Source organism: Sapajus apella, unplaced genomic scaffold, assembly GCF_009761245.1.
Source record: "Sapajus apella isolate SASKATOON/1434 unplaced genomic scaffold, GSC_monkey_1.0 scaffold129, whole genome shotgun sequence".
NCBI classification, from domain to species: domain Eukaryota; kingdom Metazoa; phylum Chordata; class Mammalia; order Primates; family Cebidae; genus Sapajus; species Sapajus apella.
Window position 1 is genome coordinate 3,256,960 of NW_022437069.1, and position 25,198 is coordinate 3,282,157.

Here is a 25,198-nt window from a genome sequence, read left to right on the forward strand (position 1 = left end):
TTTTTTTTTTTTTTTTTGAGGCGGTTTTTCACTCTTGTTACCCAGGCTGGAGTGCAATGGCGCGATCTTGGCTCACTGCAACCTCCGCCTCCTGGGTTCAAGCAATTCTCCTGTCTCAGCCTCCTCAGTAGCTGGGACTACAGGCACGCGCCACCACGCCCAGCTAATTTTTGTATTTTTAGTAGAAACGGGTTTCACCATGTTGACCAGGATGGTCTTGATCTCTTGACCTCGTGATCTGCCTGCCTCGGCCTCCCAAAGTGCTGGGATTACAGGCGTGAGCCACCACGCCCGGCCAGTCCCATCATTTTCATCTCCTAAATACCTTTTTGGATATTTTCCATCCTCTCCATTCCTATTTCTTCCAAATATTCAGCAGCTCCCCATTGGCCTCAAGATAAAATCAAGACTTCTTATTGAGGCATAAGGCTCTTCATGATCTGCCTCCCCAGTGGGGAGATGTTCAACCCATGCCACAGACTCCCCCATCTGCTCCCCACAGTACAATTTGATTCAATGCACTCTGTTCTGCTCCTGATCTTTGCACAGGCCCTTCCTTCTGCAGGAAAGCCCTCTCATGCCCTCTCTTCTGGACCAGCGGCCTTGGACTTCCAGGTACCTCATGTTTCACCCATTCTGAGACTCCCTTCTTTCCTCCTTTAGAGTCTGAATTAAGTACTCTGGTGCCTGTGCTCTTACACTGTCTGGCCCTGATTTCTACCATAGCATGGGTCATTTCAGTCTATCCTGCCTTGTACTTCTAGATTTTTCTCTCTGTCTTGAGCCAGAACACGCCTCAAGGCAGGGAAGACACACAGGGTCCTTGACCCCTAAGTTCCCAGTCTGCCTGCAGCCAACACACTTTATAAGATTCTGAAAAATATTTGAGACCTTAATATATCCACTCCAAAATGTGAAAAGAAACTATGAAATTGAAATAAACATCTAATTGTCCAAAAAAATAGAATATTATGTCAACTTCATTGTTATATTTAGTATTCATAAGAATGTCATTGAGTTTGAAAGCAATTTGTAGGTAAGATTTCCACACCTCACAAAAATTCCCAGTTACAGACAATGATGGCAAAGTCACTCATAAATTAAATATCATCCGTAGCCAAATAATTGTTAAAGCAAACGTGAAATTATTTCAAATTCAGTGACAAAAAAGGTATTTAATGTGAGTTGTGATTGCATTTTATATTATGTTTAATATACTATATGATGGGCCCTCCAATTCTTACAGTGCCTCAGGCCTAAAAATCATTTTTAAAGGGTCCTGAGTATATGTGTTTGATTCAATTTTGTTTCCAGTACACACACACACACACGCACACACACACACACGCACACACACACACACGCTATAAATAATATAGATTAGACCAGTGAAGGCTAGTGAGTGGGATTTCACCCTGTCTGAGAATAAGGCAGGCATTAAAAGCAAGAATTTTAAAAGCTCTACTGTGTAGCCATTCAGAGACTGGCTCCAGAGAGGATTCACATGGGAACGAGTAGCTTTAAAAGAACACAGTTTGAAAGTTGGAGCCTAGTAAAACAGATGTTTGAGCCATGCATGTGCGTGAATGGCCTTGTCAATGAACAGGAAGTTAATGGAAATACTTCTTTTTTCTTTCAGGGTTTGGAGACAGAAAGACAAACACCAAAGAAACAGAGAATGACGCAGATGGATGGATAGGAGGCAGGCAGGGAGAAAGGGAGGGAGGAGCAAAGGAAGGAAGGGGGAAAAGGAATGAAGCAAGGAAGGGAGGGAGGGAGGAGCAAAGGGAGGAAAGGGCTGGGTGTGGTGACGCACACCTGTAATTCCAGCTACTCAGGAGGCTGAGGCAGGAGAATCTCTTGAACCCAGGAGGGGGAGGTTGCAGTGAGCCGAGATCCTGCCACTACACTCCAGCCTGGGCGACACAGTGAGACTCTGTCTCAAAAAGGTGAAAGAAAAGGAAGGAAGGGAGGGAGGGAGGGGAAGAGAGGGAGGAAAGCAACTGTACGCCCAAAGTATCTATCTGTGCGACCAAAATTGTCTATCACGTGAGAATTTTTTGGTCATCAGTTTTTCCTGAGCAGAATATAGATGTAAATTACCCACCCAGGAAGCCATTTAATACAAACCTCATGACATCCTCTAGTGCCTTGGTTTAAAACAATCTCCCTAGACCATGCCACGGGATTGTGCCAGAGATAGGCCTTACAGATTGTGCATAAATTGATATTTTACAAATCAAGTCATCATTTAAATCTACTTTGAGAGCTCTCAATATTGAAGCACGCTGCCATGAATCTTTTGGAAAAGTTAGCATTCTCTCAGCTGTTTTTTAAGTGAGACACAGCTACATGGTTAAGGCTGGACTGCTCTGCTGCAGGGCCCTTGAAGCCAGCTCTGAAACTCTGTAGAGAAGAGCCAATAAGCTGTGTTGCAATCACTATGTCCTGTGTCAGTGAGTAGGCTGGACTCGGGTTAGAATTTCGACTCTGCCCACTCTCTCTGACTAGTCACTGAAGTGCTCTGAGCGTCACAGCTTTATTTGAAAAACTGGGAAAAATAATGGTCCTCATAAAACTGTTGTCAAAATTCAAGACGATAATGCATGTAAAACATTTTGCGAAGTATATGGAACATATTAATAGCCCAATCAGTGTAATTAGCTAAGTTGTATAATTACCGGCATTATTATTAAGGATAATTATATTATTATTATGCAAACTGTACTCAAATGAATGAGTGACTACATTAGTGGTGTGGCCACATCTAGTTTGAATGAGAACCACTCAAATTTGACTTTAAAAAGTTTTCTGTAAAACATAAAAAATTTAGAAAGATGGGAATAATAAAGAATGGATATTATTGCATCAAATTATGTAATAATATTATCATATTCTGTTCCACGTGGATAAGGCAGTATCCTTGATGGTTAACAGTAAGGGTTTTCAGGCAGTCAGATGGATTGAGATCTAAACTAAAGTGACCAGCCAGGCACGATTTGGGAGGCCAAAGCAGGCAGATCACTGGAGGTCAGGAGTTCATGACCAGCCCGACCAACATGGTGAAACCCCACCTCTACTAACAATACAAAAATTAGCTGGGTGTCGTTGTGGGCACCTGTAATCCCAGCTACTTAGGAGGCTGAGGCAGGAGAATTGCTTGACCCAGGGAGGTGGAGGTTGCAGTGAGCCAAGATTGCTCCATTGCACTCCAGCCTGGGTGAGAAGAGCGAAACTCCACCTCGAAAAAAAAATAAAAATAAAAAAAAATAAAGTGATCAACCATCCTGCTCTGTTCAGGACTGTCTATTCAGGTCTTAGCACTGAAAGCCCATGTCCAGGAGGTAAACTCTTCCATCCTGGGAAAACTGGGACAGCTGGTTGCCCTGAACCCGAGCCCTGCCACTGAATTTGTGGCTTGACTTTGCATATGTTACTTACAATCAGCCTCAATTTGTTCAGGTGTGAAATGGGTATAATCATCATCATCATCCCCTCTCACTGCATTGCAAACATTAAAGGAGATAGGGTAAAGAGCTTAGCCTGAGCCCAACATGTAGGAAATGCTCGGTATCAACTATCTGAAAGCCCCCGTGAAGTCAGCCTCGCTCTCAGAATGGCCCCGTTGGAAGCTGAACCTACTAAATGCTTCTGTGAAAAACAGCACTGGATTACCAGGGCTGGCTGAGTGATTGTATTTCCTCTGTTCTGCTGAGGCAAAGGGGTCTCTAGAAAACTGGCCCCAGGAGACAGACCCCAAAAAGAAAGTGGCAAGAGAGGAAGGCTGATGGGAAGGGAGAAAAATTTCCACTGACACAGAAATATCTTCTGTGGTAATCAGCACTGACGGGAAAGGGAAATAAAGGGAATTTATGTGACAGTTTAATAGGGTTTTGTGAAATATGATATTATTTTAAAGTTTGCCTGAGTGGGGCAGACAGCACATTAAGGTAACTCCAGCTCTGAAAAGATGACAATACTGCATTTTAAACTCTGAAATTTGCCCCACTCTTTCTTTGTTGTGTTATGCAGAGTGTTCTATATTTGCATTAAACACACATATGTACGCAATGTAGTGTGGCCTGTTTTTAGATGCAAAGTTGGTCCGTGGGTAAAATAAGGCACGAAGCCTAGGCTTGTAACGCCTGCATGTTACACCGGGACTTAAATTCCCATCCAGATATTGCAATTTATTTTTTTCCTACCGTTTCTACTTGTTTTGATGGTCTCTATTCTGCCATGGAACAAGGAGAGGACCACAGCAGGATGGACATCTCATGAGCCTGAGTTTTTTCTTCAGGCAATCGTACAAATAATACCTGCTCATGTTATCTCTAGAGGATAAAAATAGAGAAATCTAAGATGACCTCCAAATCACCAGGTCCTGGAATCCCCGGTGTAGAAGGGGCTGGGAATATCTGGCTCCCTGGACACAGTAAGCATGGTGTCCCTCAACTGGACGAGGGCAACCCTAACCTACTCCACATGGTGATTTGGAGCTGACTTAGTGAGATTAACATGCTAGGTACCAGTTACGCTGAGATGTCATGTACATTAAATAAGCTTATAAATTATAATATAAAATGCTGTAATGAGAGAAGCTTTGGGGACCTGATAAGAAATATCGAAAATAGAGACTTGGAAAAACAGGACTTGTCAGCACTGATCAGGAAAAACTGTGCTCTCATTTTAGGAGTCTGATACAGTTATTTAGAGCAAAAATGCTGCTAGAGCAGGCAAAGCCAGTCTTCAGACCATGAGAACTACCGTATCTTCAACAGCCGCTCCCTCTGCTCTGAATCTGTGCTGAATAAACCGCCTTCTGCGGTGTATTTCAGTGTCCTGAGTGGCCCACCTCAACAGGACGGAGACACTCCATGTTGGTGACGTCTTCTGGTTCTTAATAAAGGTATGCACATATGTGAGTATATATTTAATTATAAATTAATAGATTTGATTGTGATTTTTGAAATCCATCTCTTGGAACTTTTGGTCCATATAATCCAATCCACCTGGATGAATGGATAAAATCACGTATCTGAGACTGCAGACCAAAGGCTAGGGCTGGGTCCATGGTTGTTCAGTGACATTAGGCCCAGCCAGAAAAACCTCACCAACATAATCCTGATGTACAAGGACGTGGCCCACTCTATCTGGCTTTCCATATAGAGAGGGTCATAAATTAATATGGTCTAGCTCTGTAGAGTCCCTATAATCTGCTTTGCCCTGTGTCACCATTCACTGGGTGATTTCAGAAAAGGGGAATTTAAGAGTTAATAACCACGGAGTGAAGCATCAACTTTACCCAAAGATAAGTCTGGCCTTTGCTCTTGGCTACTTAGAGTAGACCCCCTGTGCCCCTAGAATGTCCTACCTGATTGGGGTATATTTGCCTGGGTGCTTTGGCCACAGGACTGTCTAACAACCTGATTTAAGATGAGAGCTTGAGCCATGCCCTAGCCCTAGATGTTCCAAGCTCTGGGGGAACTGGAGACCAAAGGTATTAGCCTGGCCTCTACAAGGAGAGAGACTACAGGTCAGCCATATAGGCAGTATCCAATCAAGTCCCAATGCAAACTCTAGGCACCAAGGTTTGGATGAGCTTCCCTGGATGGCAGTACTTTACACCTGTTATCATACATCATGGCAGTGAGGAGGTAATGCCAACCAGGATTCCAGAGGGGGAGACGGAACAGAATCTCGGCATTTTAATTCCTCCCAGACTCTGCCCTATGAATATCTTTCTTTGCCTGATTCTAATTTGAACCCTTTCCCTGTAATAAATTATCACTGAGTATAGTAACTTTCAGTGAGTTGTGCAGTGCTCCAGCAAATCATGGAAACTGAGGATGATTCTGGGAAGTTCCCAAACTTGCAGTTGGTACAGAGGGAGGGTAGCTTTTCAGGAACTGTTCACACTTTGAAATTTGGGTAAAAATATACACCTAACACTGATCTTCTTTTCATCTAGCTGATAATTGTCTCTGACTCTGACATCAGTGACATTCTTCTGACATCTTTCTCCTTTGTCCCATTGAGTCTCTAACTTGGCATGAAGGCTTAAAACGCATACCATATTCTCAGCTAAAATCTTGGCAGCCCTCTAGCATAATTCTGCTCTGCATATGTTCACATAGCAACAAAGTAATTTAGATAAATGCCTACTCAGATTCAACTTGATGTAAGACCCACCAAACTTGTCCGGAGCAGGTCGGCTGCCTGGCTCACCAGACTCTGAGAATGCAAATGCGTCAAATAGGACTCCATCCTTCCTTTCTCAACATGAGCCCTGCCTGGCCATTGGCAGTGCCCTAAACTAATGCATTTCCTTATGGTATTCTTTCACCTCTCCTTCACCCATGGCTACCACACTTAGGTCCTCTACCCTTTGCTACAACTGAGTAAACTATAAAGTAACAGAACACAGAAGCAGCAGTGTGAAGTCAAAGTTTTAGGGCCAGCTAAGGGCTACACACCAGGCTGTGTTTCTCCCCGTATGTACTTGCTTATGTGGCCAGCCCATGCTGTGTAATTTTTTTCTATCAGGTACCATGCAAGGCACTGGGGATGGATCAGTGAGAAGGCCAACATGATATAAGAACAGGAGAATCCGAGGAGTTTAACGTGATGCTACAACTCAAGATCATGAGTTCTGTACCTGACATAGTTTGGCTCTGTGTCCCCTCCCAAATCTCATCTTGGACTGTAAGCCCCATAATCCCCACATGTTGAGAGAGGACGGTGATTGGATCATGGGGGTAGTTCCCCTCATGCTGTTCTCATGAAAGTGAGTTCTCACGAGATCTGGTGTTTTTATAAGAGTTTGGAAGCTCCTCCTTCTCGCTTCTCTTTCCTGCCAACTTGTGAAGAAGGTGCCTGCTTTCCCTTCTGCCATGATTGTAAGTGTCCTGAGGCCTTAGCCAGCCATGTGGAAGTGTGAGTCAATTAAATCTCTTTTCTTTATAAATTACCTAGTCTTGGGCAGTGTGAGAATGGACTACTAGAGCCCCTTTCAAGGCAAAGCCACACCCAAATATGATCTTACCAGGGGTCAGATAGGCTGCCTTAGGTCTGGCCAAAAGACAAGGGAAGAGTTGAACCCAAGTGGTTGAGGAGAGAAAGAGTGTGACAGATTCCACAAAGGGAAACCAAGGATCTGTAGCTTTAGGAACAGACAGCAAATTCAAAATCATTTACTATGTGTCCATCACTGACTAAGCACTGTGATTGTTTACCCAATCATCCTCAAGACAGTTTATGATGAATGTGCTACCGTAAGCACCGTTTCACAAATCCGAAAACCGAGGCTGGGAATAGTTACGTGACTGGGTCAAATTAACACGGAAAACAAAGTCCTAACGGCTGGGTTCCAAAGCAGGCAGCCTGGCTCCTGTGTGCCGCCTTCTTAATTAATCCCTGCTGCATTTCCAAAGGGACAGTTCCATGAGAGATACCGTGGAGCAAATCTGGAGCTAAAAGCAGAGTCAAGAACTCTGAGTGGAGAAATGCAAATCAAAACTACATTGAGATACCATCTCACGCCAGTTAGAAAGGCGATCATTAAAAAATCTGGAGACAACAGATGCTGGAGAGGATGTGGAGAAATAGGAACAGTTTTACACTGTTGGTGGGAGTGTAAATTAGTTCAACCATTGTGGAAGACAGTGTGGCGATTCCTCAAGGACATAGAAATAGAAACTCCATTTGACCCAGCAATTCCATTACTGGGTATATATCCAAAGGATTACAAATCGTTCTACTATAAGGACACGTGCACACGAATGTTCATTGCAGCACTGTTTACAATAGCAAAGACCTGGAACCAACCCAAATGCCCATCGATGATAGACTGGATAGGGAAAATGTGGCACATATACACCATGGAATATTATGCAGCCATCAAAAACGATGAGTTTGGGTCCTTTGTAGGGACATGGATGAACCTGGAAACCATCATTCTCAGCAAACTGACAGAAGAGCAGAAGATCAAACACCGCATGTTCTCACTCATAGGCGGGTGTTGAACGATGAGAGCACATGGACACAGGGAGGGGAGCACTACACACTGGGGTCAGTTGGGGGGAAATAGGGGAGGGACGGTGGGGGGTGGGAAGCTGGGGAGAGATAGCAAGGGGAGAAATGCCAGATGTAGGTGATGGGGAGGAAGGCAGCAAATCACACTGCCACATGTGTTCCTATGCAACAATTTTGCATGTTCTTCACATGTACCCCAAAACCTAAAATGCAAAAAAATAAACAAATGGGAGAAAAAAAAAAAAAAAGAACTCCGAGGGTCTCCTTTTGTCTAAACATGCAACCAAGTCAGACTTAGGTAGGAAAGACACAGGAATTCCTCACCTGCTAAGCACTGCATGATGGTCAACTTTCATTCACACAGCTCATGCCACAGGACCTTTCCTAGGCCAAGGGGAAGTTAATTATCAGTTGGAACAGCCACAATACAGCAAGCCCTGCATTTAGCATTTTACAGATAGATGCATGAGGCAAGTATGTGACTGATGATCCTCGATTTACGAGTTTTAGATAGACAGCCTAGCTCATTCAATTTCCACAGACTGCACTCTAACTCCAATCACTGTTGTCATGGCTAGAGGGACTGGGATGGGAAAGCAGATAAATCAAAATGATCCACCACCACCAGTGTATACACAAGACAAGTCACATGCCCTGAAGAAGGTGCCACCTGCTTCTCATCGTCTCCTTCATCTGGTCTTCCTATTACTTTTTGATATTTAGATTAATGCAAGCATTAAAGTCAAACATGCAGACCTGTAGGGCATCCATTAAGATGTATCCATGAAACATAAAATTACACTTATCTTCATAGGCTTTGTAATAATCCACAGACATTTCCTCAGCAAGATACAAACCTTATTTGGCTCAAAATACCAATGGCTACTGGTAAGTAGGCACACACTTAATTAGAGAGACCTACAGATTACAATTTAGAAAAACTGAGTTATATTTCTGGCTTTGTTTCTAACTATGGCTGAGACCTTCACCAAGTCAAGTACACGCTCTGGACTTGAGTTTCTGTCTAAACATGGAACCAAGTCAGACTTAGGTAGGAAGCTACGGGAATTTCTTGCCTGCTAACGTCTGCATGAGGGCCAACTTTCATTCACACAGCTCATGCCACAGGGCCTTGCCTAGGGCAGAGAGTAGCTAATTATCAGTTAGTAACAGCTACTGTAAAGCAGGCCCTGTATTTAGCATTTTATACACATAATTTTACTTAACCCTCACCATAACAAAGGAAAGGAGTTTTATAGGTTCTACTTTAAGTAAAATATAAATGGCTAGAGATGTTAATTATGCTCACAGAGAAACACCTTGTAAATAGCACAAGAACTTGAACCCAGACCCGATGTGAGACTTAGCCCCTGGCCTTTCCATCTTGCTGTGCTTTGCCTGCAGCTTTTCCTCTGTTACCTTTGTCTTTATCCAAAAGCCTTGACCTTGTTATCCCCAGAAGCTCCACTTGGATCTTCAATTTTCTTTGCCTGGTTTTCTGACCTGGATTCTAACTCTGGTGCCTGCTCTCCCTGGACTCCTGGCCACCGGCCTGCCTAGTACACCTTCCCCTCAGATCTGCTGAAAGACTTAGATTTCATCTCTGACATATCCAAAGCCCTCATGCAATATAGCCAAGCTCCCAGTCCTGGCCTTTAGAGCAAGCTTATGACCACTCCCATGCCCTCCACCATGCTGAGCCACTCCTGTTCTGTCCCTGCTCTGGCCACAACATGTCAAGGTAATTTCTCTGCCCTTGAGAAATTACCCCAAGGTAATTTCTCAACACTTAGAGAGCAGAGCTTCTAAGTGTTGAAAGGGTGCCAAGACCTCTTCCGGGGGAAAGTAATTAATCACGTTATAAGAGACACATACTCTAGAAGAAAATTGCACATAAAAATTCAGACTAGAGAATTTCAAGCAAAATATCACCAACCTTTTCCCAAGGATATGTTGATTAAACCGCAAGGGGTTAATTGGATGAGGGTCGATGAGGTATATTTGTAAAGGTAATGACTCATGAGGCTGCATGCTATTTGAAGGGGATGTGGGGCTCGTTTCAAAACTTCCTAATGCTTTGACTGTTTCGTTACATGCCAGAAACTATAAATGAAAAAAAGAAAGAAGAAAAGGAGGGGTGACAGGGTTAGATCAGTTCTTCCCAGCACTTTAACCAAAATTTACTCTTCTGGAATTGAAATTTCATCCTTGGCACCCAGTAGCAGCTGGATTCCCTGGTCTGTAGGGGCAGCAGGGGCTAGAGGGACCTCTTCCTCACCACAGCTACCTCGATAACCTTCTGCTCAGAGCCCTATAGGCCATAGCCTTTGTCTTTTTAATTTCTCCAGAGAAGCATTCATAGCATCTAGAATCCAGCCAACCAGGCTAGGGTGAGACAGAGAGCAACCACCTGATGGAAACAGTTTCTCAGATGTTGGTCCCACGTGACACTGCAGAGGTAGCCAGGAAAATTACAACCATAAGAGAAAAAAGCCCAAAAGTCGGCATTCCAAATCTGAATGAACTATATACGCATATATTTGCATTTATGCAAACGTGCCTATGTATGAATGGAGAGACATAGAGAATGAATGAGATAGATAGAAAAAGTGGGAGGCAAAAAGACAGGAAGGAAGACAGATGAGACACTCAAAGAGAGCACACTGAGGGAGGAAATGATGGGCAGGATGAATGGGAGGAGGGAAAGGAGGGAAAACAATTACATTTGACCAAAGCGGTGCTCCTCTTGGCTGAACTGGGACATTCTCATTCTAAACCCTGGAAAAACACAACATGGAGTCCGCACAAAGCTCATATTCACATCATGCCCAGGCAAGCTGAGGAAGGTGAGGGTCTGTGCTATCAACCCTCTCTGCCTGGCTCCAGGCCACATTAGACCAGGATGAAAAGCCCAGGAGCTATGGATCCATTAGCACTGCACTTTTGGGGAAGTGCTGGGAGGGTTTTTGGGGAAATGCTGGGAGAATGGGGAGGCAGAGGAGCATAAGCAATGTCTGAGGGATGCCTGGTACCCCTGCCCCAAATGGAAGTGGTCGCCACTGCAGGGATGCTGGCAGGTGCTGCTGACAGCGCCTCTGCACGCCTCACCTCCCACCTACAGGCAGCTGCCTTCTACAACTTTTTTTTTCCCATTTATTTATTTTATTGCATTTTAGGTTTTGGGGTACATGTGAAGAACATGCAAGATTGTTGCATAGGTACACACATGGCAGTGTGATTTGCTGCCTTCCTCCCCATCACCTACATCTGGCATCTCTCCCCTTGCTATCTCTCCCCAGCTCCCCACCCCCCACCGTCCCTCCCCTATTTCCCCCCAACTGACCCCAGTGTGTAGTGCTCCCCTCCCTGTGTCCACGTGTTCTCATTGTTCAGCACCCCCTATGAGTGAGAACATGCGGTGTTTGATCTTCTGCTCTTCTGTCAGTTTGCTGAGAATGATGGTTTCCAGGTTCATCCATGTCGCCCTCTACTTCTTTACCACATGCAACCAAAGTTGTGCCAAAACACGACAGGAAGGGCAGAAAGAGGCAGCATTGTTACCTGAGCCCCTCCCCTCACAACCCCCTTTGTACGTCCCCCACCCACAGAAAAACCTTTCCCATTAAGGGAGAGCTGACACACTTCTGCACACTGTGTTGGAAACTGGGACACACACATAAATGGTCTTGACCCCGAAGCCTCAGATTCTTGGCCAGGGTGAGGAATGGGAGTCCACACATAAATAATACTAATGTACTGTGATGTGTTGCAGTAAAAATTTATGTATATGTGTATATGTCATTTATATCTTATATATATGCAATGTGATAAAGATTATATATGTATAGCATATATCATAAAAATATATGATATTTATGAAGTACATGCAGAGGACAGGCTGTGAGCCAAGGCTTGAGGGGTGGAAGAAAAGACACTCCAGGCAGAGCTCTTCATGCACAAAGTTATGCAGGCAGCTCACTCCAGTCTCCTGCCCAATTCCACTATTTCCGTAAAACTGACTTTGCTCCAAGCCCCAATGACCGCCATTGTCTTTATTCCTATGAACTCCTTTCAAACCTCTTAGTTCTTTGCCTACCAGCTGCTGGGAGCACAACTTAATTAATTAAAAAAAAAAAACTGTTTTCTCCAGATTTGCAGGTACCCACACTCCTCATTTTCCTCTTACCTCTTCAGCTAGCCCCTTCTCCAAATCTGTACTGCAACGTGCTGCCATTCCTCTCTTCTTGAACCTGGGCTTTCTTTGCTCACACCACTTAATGCCTAGGTGATCTTATCCATTTCCAGGCTTTACATATCATCTGAATGCTAATGATTCTCGAAGTCAGGTCTCCAGGGTTGAGCACTGCTCTCATGCGGATGGACAATGTGTAGGTGCCCTCTGTAATCACTTTGGAACTCAACTCAAGTCTGTGAACACTGACTGCACACCTACCATGCACAAGTCTCTTACATGGAGCAGGGCATACAGAGATCCCTTCCCTCAAATAGTTTACTTATAGTGGAAAGAGGAGAGGGGATTAAGCAAGGTCACAGATAACGCTGTGCTAAGGAAGATGGACATGCACCATGAGAGCAGGTAAGTAGAGGCAAAATCGCATAGATCAGCTCAGGTTAGACGTCAGAGGCTGTGCTCTGGGCGGGTATCCCTTGTCCTGGCCTTAAAGAATCAAAACAGCAGGAATGAGGCTTACTAGGTAGCTGCAGATTTGAAGCCTCACTCCAAGGCACATGAGAATATTACCCAGGGTGGCTAATACTGATTTAATGGGCAGAAAAATCTTTCTAATTACCAATTTAGCTGCACCTCATATGTTTTTATATGTAATGTTTTCATTGTCCTTCAGCTCAAGACATGTTTAAATTCCAGGGTGATTTCTTAATGAAAAATTAAGTTTCTAAATATTTTTTATGATAGAGATGGAAGTGTATTGCTCTCTGCTCATAAAACTGGTGACTGATTTTTTTAATTGCCTGATAATTTTTCTTCTGTGACCTACAATATAGTTATATTTTGTAAATCCATTTGTTGGGTGTGAAATTCTATATATGTCAATGAGACATAATTGTTTAAATCATCCATTTTATAAGTTTGTTTCTACCTCCTTGTAATTCCGTTTTTGCTCTATTGGTAGGGGCTTGACAGACTACATGATTGTATTTTTTTATTATGCAGTAGCCCTTTTTATCTCTATCATTAGATTTTCCATAATTTTTTCTCATTTAATATTAATACTACTGCACAAGCTTGTTTGCTGTTTATATCTGAAAACATTCTCTGAGGGTCATCTTAAGTATGCCTCTTGTTAGCAGGGACAGAGATAGATTTTATTTTTCTCAAACTGTCCGTTTTAGCTGAAAATAATTTACTTTAACCCAATTATTTTTATTGGTATCACTGGTTATGTACATACACTCATTTTAACAAACTGCTTTTGTGTTTATCAGTCTTTTTTTCTTCCTTTTTCCCTCGACTTTCCGGTCTTGCTTAAGTGGATGGAGTTTAATATATTCTAGTCTTTGATTTCTCTATTAGTGTCAAAATTATAGATTTTATGTCTTGATTTCAGTGGTTTTCTTTGGAATATAACTATTCTGAACAAACTTTATGTATTTACAATGTATCTGCACCTCCAGAATAAGACAAACATTTTAGCATATTTTAAGTGCCCGTTAAACTCAGTCTTCCATATTGGCATTGCTGTCTAGAGTCTGTTTTATCAAATTAATAAATTAGTTCTTGTAGCCAGTCCTTTCTGTAATTTCTTATAAAATGTATCAGTTTCCATATTCACCATTCCTTGAATACCACACCACTCATCTCGGTTCCTACTATTCTCGCTGAAGCGCATCTGCTGATCTTTCCCTCGCTGAGGGTCTTGTTGGTAGACTTTCTTCATCTCCAATGACTGAAAACATCTGCTTTTAACTTCATCTTTTTGAAGACATGGTGCCTTGTTGCTCCTCCCCTTCTTTTAGTCTAACTGTTGTCTTCTTGAAAGTGAACTATTTTCTCCCGTTGCATAGATTCTCAGATTCTCTTTTTATCCCGTTACTCTGCTGATTCAATATAATGTTTCTAGGTGTGGGTTCATCTTTCTTTCTTCTGTTTGATACGCAGACTGCAGTTCTGAAAGACAAATCTTTCCCCTATTTTACAAAAGTGTCAGCTATTACATCTTATAACACTGTCTCTCCACCATTCCCTTCATCCCCTTCTGGAAATCCCATCAGATAAAGGTGCGAGCCTCTCAGTACATCCTCACGTCTCTAACTGGTTCCTCCAGAGATATCTTATCCCATTCCTCTTGTGCTGCTGCTCTCTGAGTAGATTTCTTTCACTTTCATTCATTCCTTCTTTAAATGTGTCTAGGATTAAATTTATCCCATTTACTTTTCTAAATGAACTATATTTTTTCATTTACAAGATTTTAAACTAGTTGATTCTCATACTTCTTAGTTGACATTATTTCTTCTTTTAGCACTGTGAGCAACCTAAAGGTAGTAACTGTAAAATCTTCCTGTAAAATGTTTCTATATTTGATATCACATGGAGCGAAGTTGTGGCTTTCTTACTGGCTTTATTGGCTGTCTTTCTCATCACATGTTTCTGAAGTTTTATTTGTTGTAGGTTCACGTTGAAAGTGGGTTTTCCTTGGTCGTCATTTATGTTTCTCTCCCTCTTCCTCCCTCTGTGATCACCATACCTATCTAGTGGTGCTGTTTTTGCCTTCTCTCACCTTCAGACCCCCAGTCCAGAAATATGTGGCAGCTCTTTACCCATGGTGATATGAGGTCTATGGCATCTTGGCACTATTCCTAGATGCATCTTTATCCTCCTGGCTTTGTAGGTCCGTCAGTTCTGAAAAACCAAATCCCCAAGTCCTGAATCAACACGTATTTATTTTTTTTCAGTGTACTTTTTCTTTGTGGGAGCGGAACAGAAGCCAGCTCCAGCCTCTGACATCAAACAGTAAGCCTGACTCTAGAACCCTAACCCACGTGTATTAGTGTCAGCAGAAATAGCCCAGGAGTAAAATGCTACCTGCTACGTCTCCTTCTATTCTTAGAGCCCAGCAGGCCACTGACTTAAGCCTTCCTCGAGACTTTAAGTTTTCAGTCGATTTGTGATCTATGATTTTTTTATTTTTAAACTTATGTTCTTTTCATCTTTTAAAACTTTTACATTTTATCTGTCAATGTCATATGTTTGGATGATGAGAAAAGTATCCTAAAAGCTTCTTTTTCTGAGATCGTGCTTGTAAATATGGGAGAAGGAGGCTGAGAATCACATACTATGTGTTATATATCTTAATTTTTCCTGCCTTCCTCCTACCACCCGTTCCTTTTTTCTGGTAATAGAAACCATTTTTTTTAGTTAACAATTGCTTCCCCACTCTCAGCCCACATGGTTCAAGCAAGTATGATCCCTGGGTTTTGGGCACAGGAAACTTGGTATTATACCATCATTCCTCACCACCACCACCAGCACCCTGCCTTCACCAGAGTGACTGGTAAAAACTGGCCCCAAAATCACTCTCCTAAGAGGTAGCTCTAGGACCTCCATTTGACCTAATAGGAAAGATGCTTCATGCAATTCCCTTCATGCTAGAATTACTAATTAGTAACATATAAACTTGGATCTCTAGGAGTAAAGTAGGCTCTCTATTAGAATTACCTGCCAAAAATATGTTCCGCACAGAGGGGAGCACAGCAGAAGACTGAATTCTGATGGCATTGTTTAGTTTCTGGATAAAATCATGCATAAAAATTCCATTCTCCCAAACTTTTGATTTAGATGAGCCCATAAATTTTTCTACTTTGCTGAAACCATTTTAAATTGGGTTTTCTCACTTGGTTCTAAAACAGCTCTTAACTTAATGGTCGGGCTTCTATGGAATGAGATGAAATTAAAAGACACATATTCACACATACATACACATTATTTCAGACTTGGTGAAAAGTTTTAGCTGACCCAAGCTGGAGACCCCAGAAGACAGAGTCTGAATATGAGACATATTTCTAAGCATGGTCCACAAGCTGGGTATCACAGAGAAGGGGTCAAGGCTAACCCTTTATTGCTGAAACAGAAGCAGTAACTTAGCTGAGCCTTGTGTTATTTTACAGATGGACAAGGAAGACAGTAAAGGAAGATTTTTTTACCCCCAAGATCATCTGGTTTGTTTCTGACAGAGCTGAGACTATACTTCTGAGGCAGATGTAATTCTAGGATTTGGGAGTCTGGACATTTCCTGAATGCTTCTGGCATAACTTCTTTGGGGAGTGTAAAAAATATGACTGGCAACATCCTTCCAAAGAGTAGTTCAGAGACTGAACTACTGAAGACCTGGGAAGATGCCTGGGAGGGATGGGAGGGTAGACGCACACCTAACTGAGCAATTTAATGTGGAGGCAGCAGAGCAGGTGAGTAATAAGAGTATTGATCCTGGCTGCCCGCCTGCATTTGAATCCTGGCTTTACCACTTCCTGGTAACTTGAATCATTAACGATTAACTTCTCTTTGCCTCAGTTTCCTCAACCATAAAATGGGGATTAAAAATAGGATCCGCATCACAGAATGTTATGATCATTAAATGAATTAATATGTAAAGATCTCTGAAATGTTACCTGACTGGAAGCAAGCCCTTGATGGGTCTTCATTAAGTAAGTACTACTTAGTTTCTCTCTAGCCTTAACCAGTTTTAACTTAAAAGGTTATCGTCTCAGGCTCCTTAAGTCTTCCTTAATTTAAGAAATGGAGCTGAATGAAGAAAGTAGGGAGGATTGTGTCACAGCCTTTTCTAGATAAATCTCTTGGCAACAACCAGAGATTAAACCAGAAAGCAACACATTTAAACAAGAATCTGAGCAACTTTATGAAAATGCTTGCTGCCAGGCTTGGGGACACAAAGGTCCAAAGGAATATCAGGTGCCTTTCTTCACTATGTGCACAGAATCCACTCTGCTTTGATTCAGGTTTCTCAGGGGGGAAAAAAAAAGATTTTTTTCTAACAAATTATGAAAAGGCACCATAATCAGAGTCTTCCATTATCACAGGGATAAAATATCAATTTTTGTCAGGATAAAACGAAGCACAGATTGGCCCTGATAGGGAAAATTAAATTTCTAGCCTCCACTTGATTTGATATTTATCACTCCCTTACCCCAGAAATGTTCTGTCACAAAACATTTAAAAAAATGTATTCATCACACACCAAACAAGCTTAAAGGCTCTTAGAAAGCAGAACTGAAAAATAGCGGCGTGATTGAGAAAAAATCAAACAGTTGAGTGAGAAAAAGGGATAAAAAATCAGAAATATGAATAATTTCAGACAGCTCTGCAAAGAAACAAATGGCTGTAGAGAGAGAACGTAAGAATGGGTTTCACATAAGAGAGGCAAAAATTCTATCACCCACTCTCTGAGACAGGGCTAGCAAATGGTAAGTTTCAACTCATTTTTGCAAACAGTTGCTGAGACGGTTGTATCCGTCCATCTTGGGTAACAAAGACAATGGAGAGCTACAGCCAGCAGTCAAGTGCTCATCACACCCTCAGGATCAGAAAAATTCAAATAACTCAAAATTAGTTCTTCCAGATGAACTTCTCTGTAGAAAAAGTTCAGACTACTCCACATTGACTTGAATAGCTTCGATGAATCTCTTCTCACTAATGTAGGAGATCAAAACGAGGCTATTAATTCTAATTAATCAAACTTAAAAATGTTTCCTTCTGTCTGGACATTGCTATGACACTTTTTCAGTTACTAGTGCTTGTCTCTTGTGGAAATGAGGCTTTTCTTTCCCTCACTTAGCAGAGCAGTTCTTGAGGTATAAATAAATCAATGGGGTGTGTGTGTGTGTGTGTGTGTGTGTGTATGACATATAAATCAATGTGGCTCTGCAGGCTGTCTAAACACTAATGCAAGAAGTAACAATCATAAAAGCATGAAAGGTGCATTGTAAGAAATTAGGACAAGTTCTGATATTTAGTTGATGAGCTACCAGCCAATTTAATTCAAATGACGAGCCTACCATATTGTTCATAAGGCGCTCTTCTAAGTAACTTAAAGAATAAAAAACAAGATTGAAACATAGTTTCTGTCTCTATGGAGATAAAAAAATATTAAAACTGCGAAGCTAAGAGCACACATTACTATAAGAAATCAATACAGTTGTATATAAAAGTGCAAAGGAAATAATGTAGGATTTCAAATATGGGGCAGGGGTCAGTAAAGAGTCCGTAAGAAAGAAGATATTTTCTAACACAACATCTGTAGAAAAACAGTCCAGTCAGTGGGGGATGGGGCAGCAGTCAATGGCAGAAGCATTAAAACTCCAGGTTAAAGCTTCATGTGGTAGAGGTAGGTGCTAAGCCCATAAAGCACCGAAGCGGTGGCAGGATCTGGAATCACCTCGCCTAGGCTCAAATGCTTACTGATTCTATGACTATAATTAATTCAATAATTAATCTAATTATTAATTATTAATTATAATTAATTATAATTATTATAATATATTTTAATATATTTAAATATAATAATAATTATTAATTATAATTACCAATTATAATCTAAATTATAATTCAATAATTAATCTAATTATTGAATTATAATAATAGTATCTATTTAATCAGTTTATTAAAATCATTTAGCACAATGCTGGCCCACGGTGAGCTCTCAGCCATGCTCACTATTATTAACGGCTGCTATTTGTGGTGGATAAAGCGTGTAGGGAGCTGGGACCTACGTTGTGCAAGATCTTGAATTTCACACCATATTTAATTTTTTCACCAAGGGAAGCTAGTGATGGTGTCTGAAGAAAAGAATGATCATTCCAGAGTGAGGAAATTATGATGGAAAAGAACAGAGACTTTGTGCATGGAGACTGATTGTGAGTGAGAAAGGTTCAGATGCGAGGTAATAAGCATCACACTAAAAGAGAGATGGGGGAATAGAAAGGGAGTTGCTCACCTGAAAGAAATCATAGGTAGAATATAAAAGCTGGGCACTGATGACGGAGTCAGAGAAAGAATCAACTCTGATTACTAAATTTAGAGCCTGAAGAGTGTGGAATAATGGTAATATAAGGAAGAGCAAGTCAAGAGGGAGCAGGAGGAGCTGAGTGGGGCAAGGGGAGGGTTGTCAATCGGGCTTTCACCACGCTGGCTCTGAGGTACTTAGGGGAACCAAGGAGAGCTCTTGGGGCAGGGATTTGGGAGAGAAGTCAGGTCTAAATTAATGAATTTGAGAGCCATTTGCATCAGGACTATAGCTAAAACAGAGTAATCATAAACATGCCATAAACACAGAGAAAGACGAAAAATAGGCTGGGCGCCGTGGCTCACACCTATAATCCCAGCACTTTGGGAGGCTGAGGTGGGTGGATTGCCTGAGCTTAGGAGTTCGCGACCAGCCTGGGAAACACAGTGAAACCCCACCTCTACTAAAATACAAAACAGTAGCCAGGCTTGGTGGTGTGTACCTGTAGCTCCAGCTACTCAGGAGGCTGAGGCAGGAGAATTGCTTGAACCCAGGAGGCGGAGGTGGCAGTGAGCCGAGATCACGCCACTGCACTCATGCACTCCAGTCTGGGCAACACAGTAAGACTCTGAGACTCTGTCTCAAAAAAAAAAAAAAGAAGAAGAAAAATAGGTGAAGATTGTTCCCTGGGCAAACTATGGTTAGAAATGTGAGAGGTAATAGAAAAGAAATCAACATGATCCTGCCATGGAAGTCAAGGGAAGGGAGAACTTCCAGAAGTGAGGAAATGTATCATCCATATAAAAAGGACATGAAGAATCGAAGTGGGGACAAAGACTGAGAAAACGCTGTTTGATTTGACAAGGAAGAGATCCTGGAAAGGCTTATTATCATCAGAATTTTTTTAAACCAGAAAGTTACAAAGAATATGAGAACAAACACCTAAGTACCCACCACTCAGTAGAATGATGAGGAAAGAGCAGTATGTCAAAGTGACATCAGTGAGATAGCAGAATAGGAGGTGCCCAGTTTGCATTTGCCCACACAAAAATCTATCTGGCAACCATCCACAGAGAAAAGTGCCTTTGAAGGAGCTTTAGAATCCAGACAGGAAATTGAAAAACCCTTGTAACACTCATAACCAAAGATGTCCCCTTTGAGAAAGCAGGCCCATGCCCCAGGGGCAGTCTCACCAAGCCTGGCCAGAGCTGCAGACCAAAGAAGCCCCATTCCCCTATAGACTCAGCTCCAGCCCCACTTGGCCTCCATCCTGCAACCAGTCTGATGTGCCAAGAAACTCAGGAGAAGCCACACCTGTCCACGGTCCTGGTATTAAGCCCTTGGTTAAAACTGCAAATCCTGAGGCAGTTCTGTGATTCATTTCTAGCTCCCAGCCCCACCCTGCCAGTCCAGGAGCAGTCCTGCCCACCCAGGGAACTGGGTGAGAGCAGGAGACACACCCACCTCCTGGTAGCAATCCAGCTGGCTTTGGTCTCTACTGCAGGTCCTGAAGTAACTCTGTGACCCAGCTCTAGCCCTGCCCTACCATGGTCCAGAGTCAGCTCTGCTTGCCTGGGAACCCAATGACTTACATCCATGCTTCCTGTGGCAGACCCTCCAACCTCAGTCCCAGCTATGGAGCCTTAAGCAGCACTGAGATTCTGTTTCAATCCTGCTCCGCTGCAGTCCAGGGTCAGTCCTATCTGTCCAGGCATCCAGGAGGAGACATGCCTATCCCTCTTCCCTACAGCAGGCCCTCTGAACTTAGCCCAATTATGGATCCTCAAGCAAACCTATGACTAGGTTTAAAAAAAAAATGCTAAGGGGGTCCTTCAAGTTTAAACAAAAGAACATTACTTAGTAATATGAAAATATATGCAAGTATAAAACTCACTAGTAAAGGTAAGTATATAGTCAAATTCAGAATACTTTAATTTTGCAATGGTGGTAAGTAAACAAGTATAACTCCATTATAAAAGTTAAAAGACAAAAGTATTTTAAAAAGCTAGATGTAATAATGTGTTAATGGATAAAAATATTGAAATATGTTAACTGTAACTTCAATAACATAAAACGTATGTGATAGTAAAAGTATAGTTTTTGTATGTGACTGAATTTGTTAGGAGCAAAAAATAGTGTTATAACTATAAGATAATTTACATACATTTCATGGCAGCCTCTATTCGATGCACAAAAGGGAAAGAGAAAGGAATCAAAGCATAGCACCCCAAAAAGTCATCAAATACAAAGGAAGACAGAAGCAAAGAAGAAAGAAACAAAGAAACTACAAAACAGTTGAAAAACAATTAACAAAATGGCAAGACCATCAAAACATGGAAATAGATTAAATTCTCCAATCAAAAGACATAGAATGGCTGAATGGATTTTTTTTAAAAAGATGCAACAATATGCTGCCTATAAGAAACTCACTTGCGCTTTAAAGACATGCATAGGCTAAAAGTTAAGGGGTAGAAAAAGATATTCCATGTGAAAGTAACTCAAACAAAGCAGGGATAGCTGTACTTATATCAAAACAAGTAGATCAATAAAAAAAAAAAGTTACAAAACACAAAAAAGTTGTTATATACAAAAAGTCCCATTCATTAGAAAGATAAAACTGTTAAAATTACATATGCACCAATAACAAAGAACCTAAGTATAAAAAGCAAACACTGACAAATCTAAGGAAGAAAACACACAGCAGCACAATAATAGTATGAGATTTCAATACTCCACGCTCTATAATGGAGAGACCATCTAAACAGGATATCAGTAAGGGAAAAGCAGAACTTAACAGCACTACAGACCAAATGAAGCTAATAGAAATATATAGAGCATTCTTCCCAACAGCAGAATAATAGACATTCTTCTCAACTGCACATAGAACATTTCCAAAATCAAAAGTGAGGTCACTAAACTAATCTTAACAAATTCAAGAAGATTGAAATTGATTCCAAGTATCATTTCTGAACACAATGGAATAAAACTAGAAATCAATAACAGTAAGAAAATGAGAAAATATATGGAAATTAAACAACACACTCTAACAACCATTGAGTAAAACAAATGTAAAAATGTTTAAAATATTTTGAAATGAACAGAAACAAAAATGCTACAAAACAAAATTTAATGGGATGCAGGAAAAGCAATAACAACATAGAACTTTGTAGCTATAAATGTCTACATTATAAAAGAAGAAATCTCAAAAAAAAAAACTTTTACCTTCAAGAAACTAGTAAAGAAAAAAAGGAAAGACCAAAATTAGCAGAAGAAATAAAATAAATATTAGAGCAGAAATAAATCAAAAAGAGAATAGGAAAAAAATTATAAAATTAACAAAACTAAAAGTTTGTTTTTGAAAAAAATATGTAAAATCCAAAAACCCTTAGATAGGTTAAGAGAAAGAAGACTCAAATACAAATTGAAAATTAAAGAGCAACATTACAATAGATGTCTCAGCAATAAAAAGATTACAAGCGACTATTACAGGCAATTGTATACCAACAAATTGTGTACAATCTAGAAAAAAATTGATAAATTCCTAGAAACATACAACCTATCAAAACTCAATTAATAAGAGACAGAAATCCTCAACATACCAATAACAAATAAGGAGATTGAATCGGTAATCAAAAACCTCACCAAAAAGAAAAGACCTGGAGGAAAAGGCTTCAGAGTTGAATTCTACCAAACATTCGAGTTAAAACCAATCTTTCTTAAACTCTTCCAAAAAAGATACAAAGAAAGCACACATCCAAACTCATTTTATAAGGCTAGCATCACTGATACCAAAGACACTAAAAGGAAAAAATCTATAAACAAATATTCCTGATGAACATAGATTTTTAAATCCTCAATAAAATACTAGCAAACTGAATTAAAGAGCATATTAAAGGGATCGTGCACCATTACCATGTGGGATTTATCCCTGGGATGCAAGGATGGTTCAACATACACAAATCAATCAATGTGATACGATACATTAACAACAACAACAAAAGGATAAAACCCTAAATGATTATATCAGTAGATGCCAAAAACGCATTTGGCAAAGTTCAATATCCATTCATGATTGAAACTCTCAACAAAACAGATATAAAAGGAGCTTACTTCAACACACTAAAGGCCATATATTAAATGCCCACAGATCATATGATAATCAATAGGGAAAGCCAAAAGGGTTCCCTCTAAGATCTGGTACAAGGCAAAGATTCTCACTCTCATCACCTCTATTCAGCATAGTACTAGAAGTCCTAACTGGAGCAATTAGACAAGATAAATAAATAAATAATATCCAAATCAGAAAGGAAGAAGTAAAATTATGTCTGTTTGCAATTTATATACGATATATGTAGAAAACCCTAACATTCACCAAAAAGCCTTTTAGTGCCAATATATAAATTCAGTAAAGTTGCATACAAATATTAATTACATTTCTCTACACAACAAAGTATCTGAAAAGAAAGTTAAGAAAGAAACCCACTCATAATAGCAACAAACAGAATAAAATATTTAGCAATAAACTTAACCAAAGACTTAAGGAAGACACAGATTAATAGAAAGATGTTCCATGTTCAAGGATTGTAAAAATTAATAGTGTTAAAATGTTCATACTATCCCAGTGATCTGCTGATTCAATGCAATTCTTATCAAAACCCCAATGACATTCTTTACAAAAATAGAAAAAAAAAAGTCCTAAAACTGATATGAAACACAAAAGATTTTGAATAGCCAAATCAATCTTAAGCAAATAAATAAAATGCTGGAGGCACTATACTTCTAGGTTTCAAAATGTGTTACAAAACTACAGTAATCAAAACCACATGACAGTGGCATTCAAAAAAAAATAATAATCCATACAGATAAATAGAATACAACAAAGACCCCAGAAGTAAAACTGAGGATGCACAGTCAATTGATTTCAAAAATGTGCCAAGGGCACTAAATGAAGAAAGGACAGTCTCTTCATCAAATAGTATTGGAAAAACTGGATACCCACATGCAGAAGAATGAAATCGAACACTTATCTAAAAATCAACACAAAATGGCTTAAAGACTTAGACATAAGGCACAAATCTAGGAAACTACTAGAAGAAAACTAAGAGGAAAAATTTGTTAAAATTGGCCTCAGTGATGACTTTTGGATATGGCCCTCAAAGCACACAGTCAACAAAAGCAAAAATAGACAAGTAAGATTGCACCAAACTAAACATTTTCTAAATAGCAAAGAAAACCATCAATGGAGTAAAAAGGCAACCTACAAAATGGAAAAAATATACTTGCAAATCATACATCTGATAAATGGTTAATATTCAAAATATACAAGGAACTCAAACAACTCAATAGAAAAATTAAAACACAACTTAATTTAAAAATAGGCTAGAACCTGAATAAACATTTCTCAAGAAAAACCATACAAACAACCAACAGGTGTAGAAAAAGATGCTCAGCGTCAATAATCATCAGGGAAATGTAAATTAAAACAACAATGAGATATAACCTCACACCTATTAGAATGGCTATTATCAAAAAAACAAAGATAATTATTGGCAAGGATGTGGAGAAAAGGGACCCCTTGTATACTGCTAGTAGGTATGTAAATTGGTAGAGGCATTATGGAAAACAGTACAGAGGTGTCTCAAAAAATTAAAAATAAAACTACCATATAATTCAGCAATCCCACTTCTAGGTATATACTCAGAGGAAAGGAAATGAGGATCTCGAAGAGATATATGCAGCCCCATGTTTACTACAAGATAATTCACAATAGCCAAGATATGTAATAACCTGAGAGATCATCTAAAGATAAATGGATAAAGAAAATGTGTTACATATAAAAAAAAATGTTAGCCTGAAAATAAGGGAAATCGGTCATTCATGGCAATATGGATGAACCTGACGGATATTATGCTAAATAAAATAAACCAGAGTCAGGATGACAAATACCGCATAATTTTACTTTTAATTTTACACATAAAAACCAAAAGTAACATGGTGGTTTTCAGTGGGTAGAGTTTGGAGAAAATAGGGAAATGTTGATTAAAGGATACAAATGTTCAATTAAGAGAGATGAATAAATTCTGAATACCTGCTCTACAGCATGCTGACCATAGTTAATAATAAATAATACTGAGTTATTAACATATACTTGAAATTTGCCAAGAGAC

The 25,198-nt window shown here is 40.3% G+C and overlaps 1 protein-coding gene across 1 annotated transcript in view; it reads right to left on the bottom strand.

Moving 5' to 3' along the window:
* LOC116539496 (cytosolic carboxypeptidase 4-like) overlaps window positions 1-25,198 on the bottom strand; it is a 435,628-nt gene that overhangs the window by 282,465 nt on the left and 127,965 nt on the right. The window lies entirely within an intron of this gene.